This window comes from Cupressus sempervirens, chromosome 3, assembly GCF_028749045.1.
Source record: "Cupressus sempervirens isolate cs-2001-9-10 chromosome 3, ASM2874904v1, whole genome shotgun sequence".
NCBI lineage: Eukaryota > Viridiplantae > Streptophyta > Pinopsida > Cupressales > Cupressaceae > Cupressus > Cupressus sempervirens.
In genome coordinates this window covers 454,296,782-454,303,991 of record NC_143120.1, presented here as the reverse complement: position 1 = coordinate 454,303,991, position 7,210 = coordinate 454,296,782, and positions in this window count along the sequence as shown.

Sequence of the window (7,210 nt, the reverse complement as noted above, 5' to 3'; positions counted from 1 at the left end):
CAATCTTTCAAATGTATTTTGAATATATTTGAGTCAATGTGTAAGGCTAATTAAAGCCATTTGTAATAGGTTGTCAAAGTTGTCTAATATGGTCAAATTATATTTAAATAAACTCATGGAAGAGAAAAATGTCATAGAATTTCATGTATATTCTATTTTGATATTTTAGTAGGGGTTTTATAAAGTTTAGAGGTCATTTGTAGAAAAGTACAAAAGTTGTCAAATATGTAATAAAATATTGTCATAAATGTGACAATATTAAAAAGTTGATGTAAGAGAGAAGGTGAATGGTAATGAGGGGTAATTAATTAGTTATATAAATTTGAAAGCCTTTAAAATATGATGTATTAGTCATGATTTTTATAATTTGGTGGCTAGAGAAGCTGAAAGAAGAAGTGGAATAAAGAGAAGGTTGTATTTGTGAGTTTTATGACAATTTTCTATGTAAATTTCCAGAAATCTGACTGTTGTTTCCATTTGTAAAAATTCATATAAAAAGATACAGACCTCTAACTTATATTTTCAGAAATTATTTGATGTATATTTCTTTTGGTTTTGATTTGACCTAATTATATTAAGTTTTACAGAAGTTATGGCCAATTTCGTGACTGTAGATCTAAATCTGTCCTAGAGTTAGCATTTTTAGGAAAAGTTTAATAACTTTTATTCCACTTATCATTTTGAGCTATAAATTGGATAAATTGTGGTTAACTAATCCAAAATAAATATCATAAAATATATTTTTGATATCATGTCATTTGTAAAATTTATGAGTAAATATGTGAAGCATTTTGATATTTTCTAACTCATTAATTTGGTTGAAAATGTCTATTATTGAAGTCTCTTGAGTTTTACTCCCAAATGAAGTTTTGAAAAGGTGTACCTCTATATTCATTCCTCCTCAATTTCACTCATATTAATGGTGAACACCTAAAACACCTTGCAGATGCTCTACTTCAGCTGCATAGTTGAGATCATACGAAGGGATATGGGTCTCTGGATGCCTACAATCTCAGAGTCCTTACCCTAGTCATCCTTGCACTAATTAGTCTTCCTCCTAAATTCAATGCTATCTCTATATAAGCCTATCCAATCCATGCCCAAAAAAATTTCATATGAACCAACGGGAATGATCCTCAAAGGTCTACTAAAGTATTGATCCTCCTCAGTCCAACTTGCACTACTAAACTAGAGAGTCTATATGTATCCTAGCTTCTGAAGCTAGTTCCACCTGCCAACCTATTCCTTTCTTAACCACCTCCAGCTTTCACTTTACAATTATAGAGGGTGATATAAAGGAATTTTTAGTACTTGAATCGAATAAGATAGAAATTGGTGTACCTCTAATCTCTCATGTAGTCTCAGATATGGTACCTTGATGATTTGCCTAATAGTGATCTACCAATACCAAAACTCTATGTCATCTCCCAATGTCACCAACTATAGGCTCAACTATTTCTGGTCCTGGTCCTAAATACTAAGAATTATCTTGTGGGAATTTGGATGCAATATGCCCAAACTATCCACAAAAGAAACATTGTATACCTCTACTAGAACCTCTCGATGTTGGAGCTGCACTAGTCTACTGATGAGTGTCTCTACTGGAAAAGGAGTGGTTACTCTACATAAGATATCTATACTAATTGTGCCTATTGCGTTGAGAGTTATAGAAGTTCTAAGAGTTGGAACCACCACCACTACTCTATTTTGGAGGATAAGATCCCTTTTGTTGTTGTTGTTGTTGTTGTTGTTGACCCTGATTACCTTTGGAGTAAGGAGGCTTCATATTACTACCTATGCTTTGGTTATATGCACCCTTGGACCCTGATGGTGCATGTGCACTAGAAGGTGTACCCACAATACGACCATGTCATAGAGTGATGTTCTACTAAATAAGTATGGCCTAATAAACTGCTTCCTTGAGGGTCTTAGGATGGAATATCTTCACACCCCCAATGTAATACTTATTCAGCCCCCTTTTAAAGTGTTGTACCATAAGTGGAGAATTGTCACTGATCCCTACATAGGGCATTACCTTAAAGAACTTTTTCTCATATTCTACTATGGTTAGGGTACATACTATCTTAGATTATGAAACTCATCTATTCTCTGCTAACTCCACTCCTTGGGTAAGAAATGCTCATAGAAGTGTTCAGAAATAACTCCCACATGATGTTCTTCATGTATCTAGACCCAACTTCTTCTCCTCAATTTTTCACCAAGTAATTGTAAAAATCTCCAAGTAGGTAATGGCATACCTTTCTTTGATATTTGTTTCAAAGTCTTGCATCACAAGGCATCTATCTAGTGCAATGAACCCATTATTTGCATCATAACTAGTACTAGCTCTTGTAAAAACTTAAGCTTGATTCTCAGGGGGTCCTTCATGTGATTGGATTTGGTAGCCTCTAACCTATCTCCTATACAATATCTCCTAGGACTCTTGGATCTATGTCTCTCATTATTCCCTAATGATATGACTCTCCTTGCTTAACCCTCTCCTAGTTAGGTAGGTTCTGTAAAATAATCTTCAATAGCTTCTTAGCACCAAGTTCCTCATGATCTGCATGTTGTTCTCTATTTTTCTTCTCCACATTCTCTTCCTAAATAGGAATCCTATGACTAATAAAATGTGGGCTGATATCTATGCCTCACCCACAGCCTCTACCTCAGATCGAGCTACAACCTCTCATAGTTGATATAGTCCTAGATACCATCCTCCTACAACATCCAAGAAAGAACAACAAAATGTCAAAAAAATCAACAAGGGAATACTACTTAAAAGTATAATCATATGAAATAATTTTTTGAAATTCAAATAAAAAATTATTCAAGTTTGCATTTTTCTATGTTTAGCTATTCAAGTTTGAAGTTCAAATTGTGATAGATAAATATAGTTTCTTAAGTTACGTTTAAGTTGACTAGATGTCATCTAGTGGTGTTCAAATATACCTAGAGATCCCAATGTAGAAACTTAGACTCAAATACAAGATATAACACCCCACAAGGGAACCCAAAATAAATTAACCTATTATGTCACTAAGTTTGCTAAACATTTATTTTTAAAATATTTTTTAAAAAAAATAGATAACATAGAGGAAGCAATAAATCACATTCATACATAACAAATACAATAACAATTACATCTCTCAAGGGTTCCATAATGTTGAACCATATACAAAATTTAATGATTAAATCTGATAAGTAAACAAAGTCTGCATCATAGAATAACCATAAGTAAGAAATCATATGAAATAATAATACAAGTACATAAGATGCCACCTGGCATAACCAAAATGCATAATCTTCCCCTATACAAGTCACAAGATATAAAATGCTAAAAGAATATATATCATGATAAGATACAACATCTCATAGAATTTCAAAAAATCACAATAAATCAAAATATGACCATAAAAGATAATCACAAGATCAAAGGAATAGAACAACTGCATAATTACATACAACATTGACATCCAACTATCGAATCTCAATGGTATAAGAAATACTACCGCTCAACCTTATGGAACCCAAATGGCCCACTCTCACCATGCTAAGGAGATAATCTCAAGTCCCAAATGGATAACAATCCAAAAGTCATAACAAGAACCTAGGTAAAGAAATCCTAATAGAAATCTATCTCCAAGGAACCAAGTACACAAGTAAGATCTAATCCAAAAGGCAACAAAGACATATAGGAAACCTAATATGCATGTGGGAAAGTATCATTACATGAGTCAACTCTAAGAACCTTACCCTAGTAGTTGCTTTGGACTTTGGCCCACTAGTGACTCTATGTGGCATCAGTATCCTTTCTCATAGACAAGGCATACTGACAAGGCAAGGTTGGAACTAAGCATCCTCTCTACTCTCATCCTAGCATGTACTAGCACTCGAGGCATGGGCAAGGGATTACACTATTAGATTATGGTGACTGATCAGGAAAGTACTGTACATACTTCATTATTAGTATGGCTGACATAATGACGTTGTAGCCAATATAATGACATTGTAGCTAACATAATGACATTGTAGCCGACATATTATGGCCAACATATGGCCGACATGTTGTAACCCTAAAACGGATAAAATACTTGTATAAAAGGGTTTAGGGTTAGGTATTTTCATTATGTTATGATGTGAAATTGCTTCTTGTAGCGGTATTGAGCTGTAAGGGATTACAGATTATAATCAGGTTGTAATCACTAGATTGTAATATTATTGGACTTGTTGTTTGGTGGACGTAGCCCAGGGAATTGGTGAACCACGTTAAATCTTGGTGCATTGTGTTCATTTCTGCGCGATCTATTATTTTCTATTATTGGTTATATTTGCATGTATTTTTTATATTTTTTTCCATGGTTTATCCTAACAAGTGGTATCAGAGCCTAGTTTTTTTTCAGTTATCCTCTGTAGGAAAGTTTCACGGTTGAGTGGGAGTCTCATGGTTGAGTGAGAGTAATGACAGATGAGGGTAAGCTAAGATTTGATAGGTTTAATGGGTAGAACTTCCAATTATGGAAGATGCAAATGGAAGACTATATGTATCAGAAGGATTTATGGAAGCCATTGGAAGGCAAAGCCAAGAATCAGGGAACTATGTCAGAAGTTGAATGGGATCTTTTGGACAGAAAGGCACTTGGAAGCATTCGATTATGCTTGGCACCATCGGTGGCATTTAATATTACAAAAGCAAAGACGACAAAAGATTTGATGAAAACCCTAGTGATACTGTATGAAAAGCCCTCTACTTCAAACAAGGTATTTCTCATGAAGCATTTATTTAATATGAAAATGGCAGAAGGTGGATCTGTTGCAGATCATTTAAATGAGTTTAATACAATTACTAGTCAGTTATCTTCTGTGGATATCAATTTTGATGAAGAAATTAGGGCTCTCTTGATTTTGTGTTCTTTGCCTGAAAGCTGGAATGGCTTGGTAATGGCTATGAGTAATTATGTTCCTAGATCTAGTACCCTAAAATATGATGATGTGATCAGTGTTGTTTTGAGTGAGGAAACTCGTAGGAAATCCTCAGGTGGATCTACATTAGGAAGTGTTTTAAATGCACAAAGCAGGGGCAAAATGACTGAGAGAGGAAGTAACTCTAGAAATCGTGGGAAATCAAGAAGAAAGTCAAAAGGGAAGAGTTCTCAATCAAGAGGACCGAATGACTACTCGTACTATGGGAAACTAGGGCACAAAAAGAAAGATTTCTGGAATCGAAAGAAAAATGAAGGAGATAAATCAGATGGAGACAAGGAGGCAAATTGTGTAAGAAACAAATCCAAAGAGGATGCTTTGCTTTTGTCTTTAGAAAGTGTTGATGATTCATGGGTTTTAGATTCTAGTGCTTCATTTCATGCTACACCTCATAGAGGTTATTTCATTGATTACGTCGAAGGGGATTTTGGGCTTGTTTATTTGGGGGATAATGAACCCTGTCAGATTGTTGGAAAGGGAAAAATTAAGATTAAGTTGCAGAATGGGAATCATTGGCTACTACATGAGGTACGACATGTTCCAAGGCTAAGTAGGAATTTAATTTCAGCGGGGCAACTCGGTGATGAGGGTTGTGTAGTTACTTTTAATGATAAAAATTGGAAGGTTTCAAAAGGTTCCCTTGTAGTAGAAAAAGGTGTGAAAGTAGGCACCTTATATCTTTATATAGGTCATATTGTTCCTTCTACTTTGATTGTTTCAGAGAAAAATTAATGTTCAAGAACAATTGTTGCAGTTGAGTAGGGAGAACAAATAGCTACTGTAGATTCTGATACAACGTTGTGGCACAATAGACTTGGGCACATGAGTGAGAATGGTATGAAAGTACTTCATTCAATGAAAGTTTTACTAGGTCTAAAATGTGTTAATATGGATTTCTGTGAAAGTTGTGTGTATGGAAAACAAAAGAGAGTGAGTTTTTTAAAGACTAGGAAGGAAAATAAAAAGGAGAAATTAGAGCTTGTGCATACATATGTATGGGGACCAACTCAGGTATCTTCCCTTGGTGGCTCTCATTATTATGTTACATTTATTGATGACACAACTAGAAAAGTATGTGTTTATTTTCTTAGACAAAAATTTGATGTATGTTAAACTTTTAAGAAATGGAAATGCTTGGTTGAAAATGAGACTGGTAAGAATTTAAAATGTCTCAGATATGATAATGGTGGTGAGTATTGCAGTCATGAATATGAAGATTATTGCTCCACTAATAGTATTCGTAGACAGAAAACTATTCCAAGGACTCTGCAGGAAAATGGAGTGGTTGAATGCATGAACAGGACTATAATGGAGCGTGCAAGGACCATGAGGTTGCATGCTGGGTTGCCCTTACACATGTGGGTGGAGGCTGTCAATACTACAGTATATTTGATTAATATAGGTCCCTCTACTCCTTTGGGCTATGGTATTCCAGAGGAAGCCTGGACTAGTAAGAAGATGAGTTATTCTTTTCTCAAGACCTTCAGTTGTGAAGATTTTGCTCATATAGACTCTGTAAATAGAACCAAGCTAGAAGCTAAATCAAAGAAATGGGTCTTTGTTGGATATGGAATTAATGAATTTGGTTATAGGCTTTGAGATTTTGAAAATCATAAAATTGTAAGAAGTCGGGATGTCATATTCAATGAGAAAGTGTTGTACAAAGATCTATTGCAGCAACATGAGAAGAAAGAAGATGATTATGTAGTGCTGGATGATACTCCAAAAGCTGATGTTACAGCCATTCCTCATGATGTGCAACAACTGTAACAACAAATACCACACACACTGGTGAATGTTAGACAGTCAACTTGGCAAATTAGACCTCCACAAAGATTTTCTCCCTCTTTGTATTCTATTTTATCTACTGATGCTGGTGAACCTGAAAGTTATGATGAAGTTGTGCAGGTGGATACTAAGATTCAGTGGGAGTCTGCAATGAAAGATGAAATGGACTCTTTGCTAAAGAATAAGACATGAGATCTATGCAAGTTGCCTACAGGTAAAAAGGCTTTACAGAATAAGTGGGTTTACAAGTTGAAAGAAGAGGAAGGAGGTCAGAAAAGATTTAAGGCTAGGTTAGTTGTAAAAGGATTTGCACAGAAAAAGGGAATTGATTTTGATGAGATATTTTTTCCTGTTGTTAAAATGAATTCTATTTGTACTATTTTAAGTCTTGTGGCTACTGAAGATTTGCATTTAGAGTAGTTGGATGTTAAAACAGCCT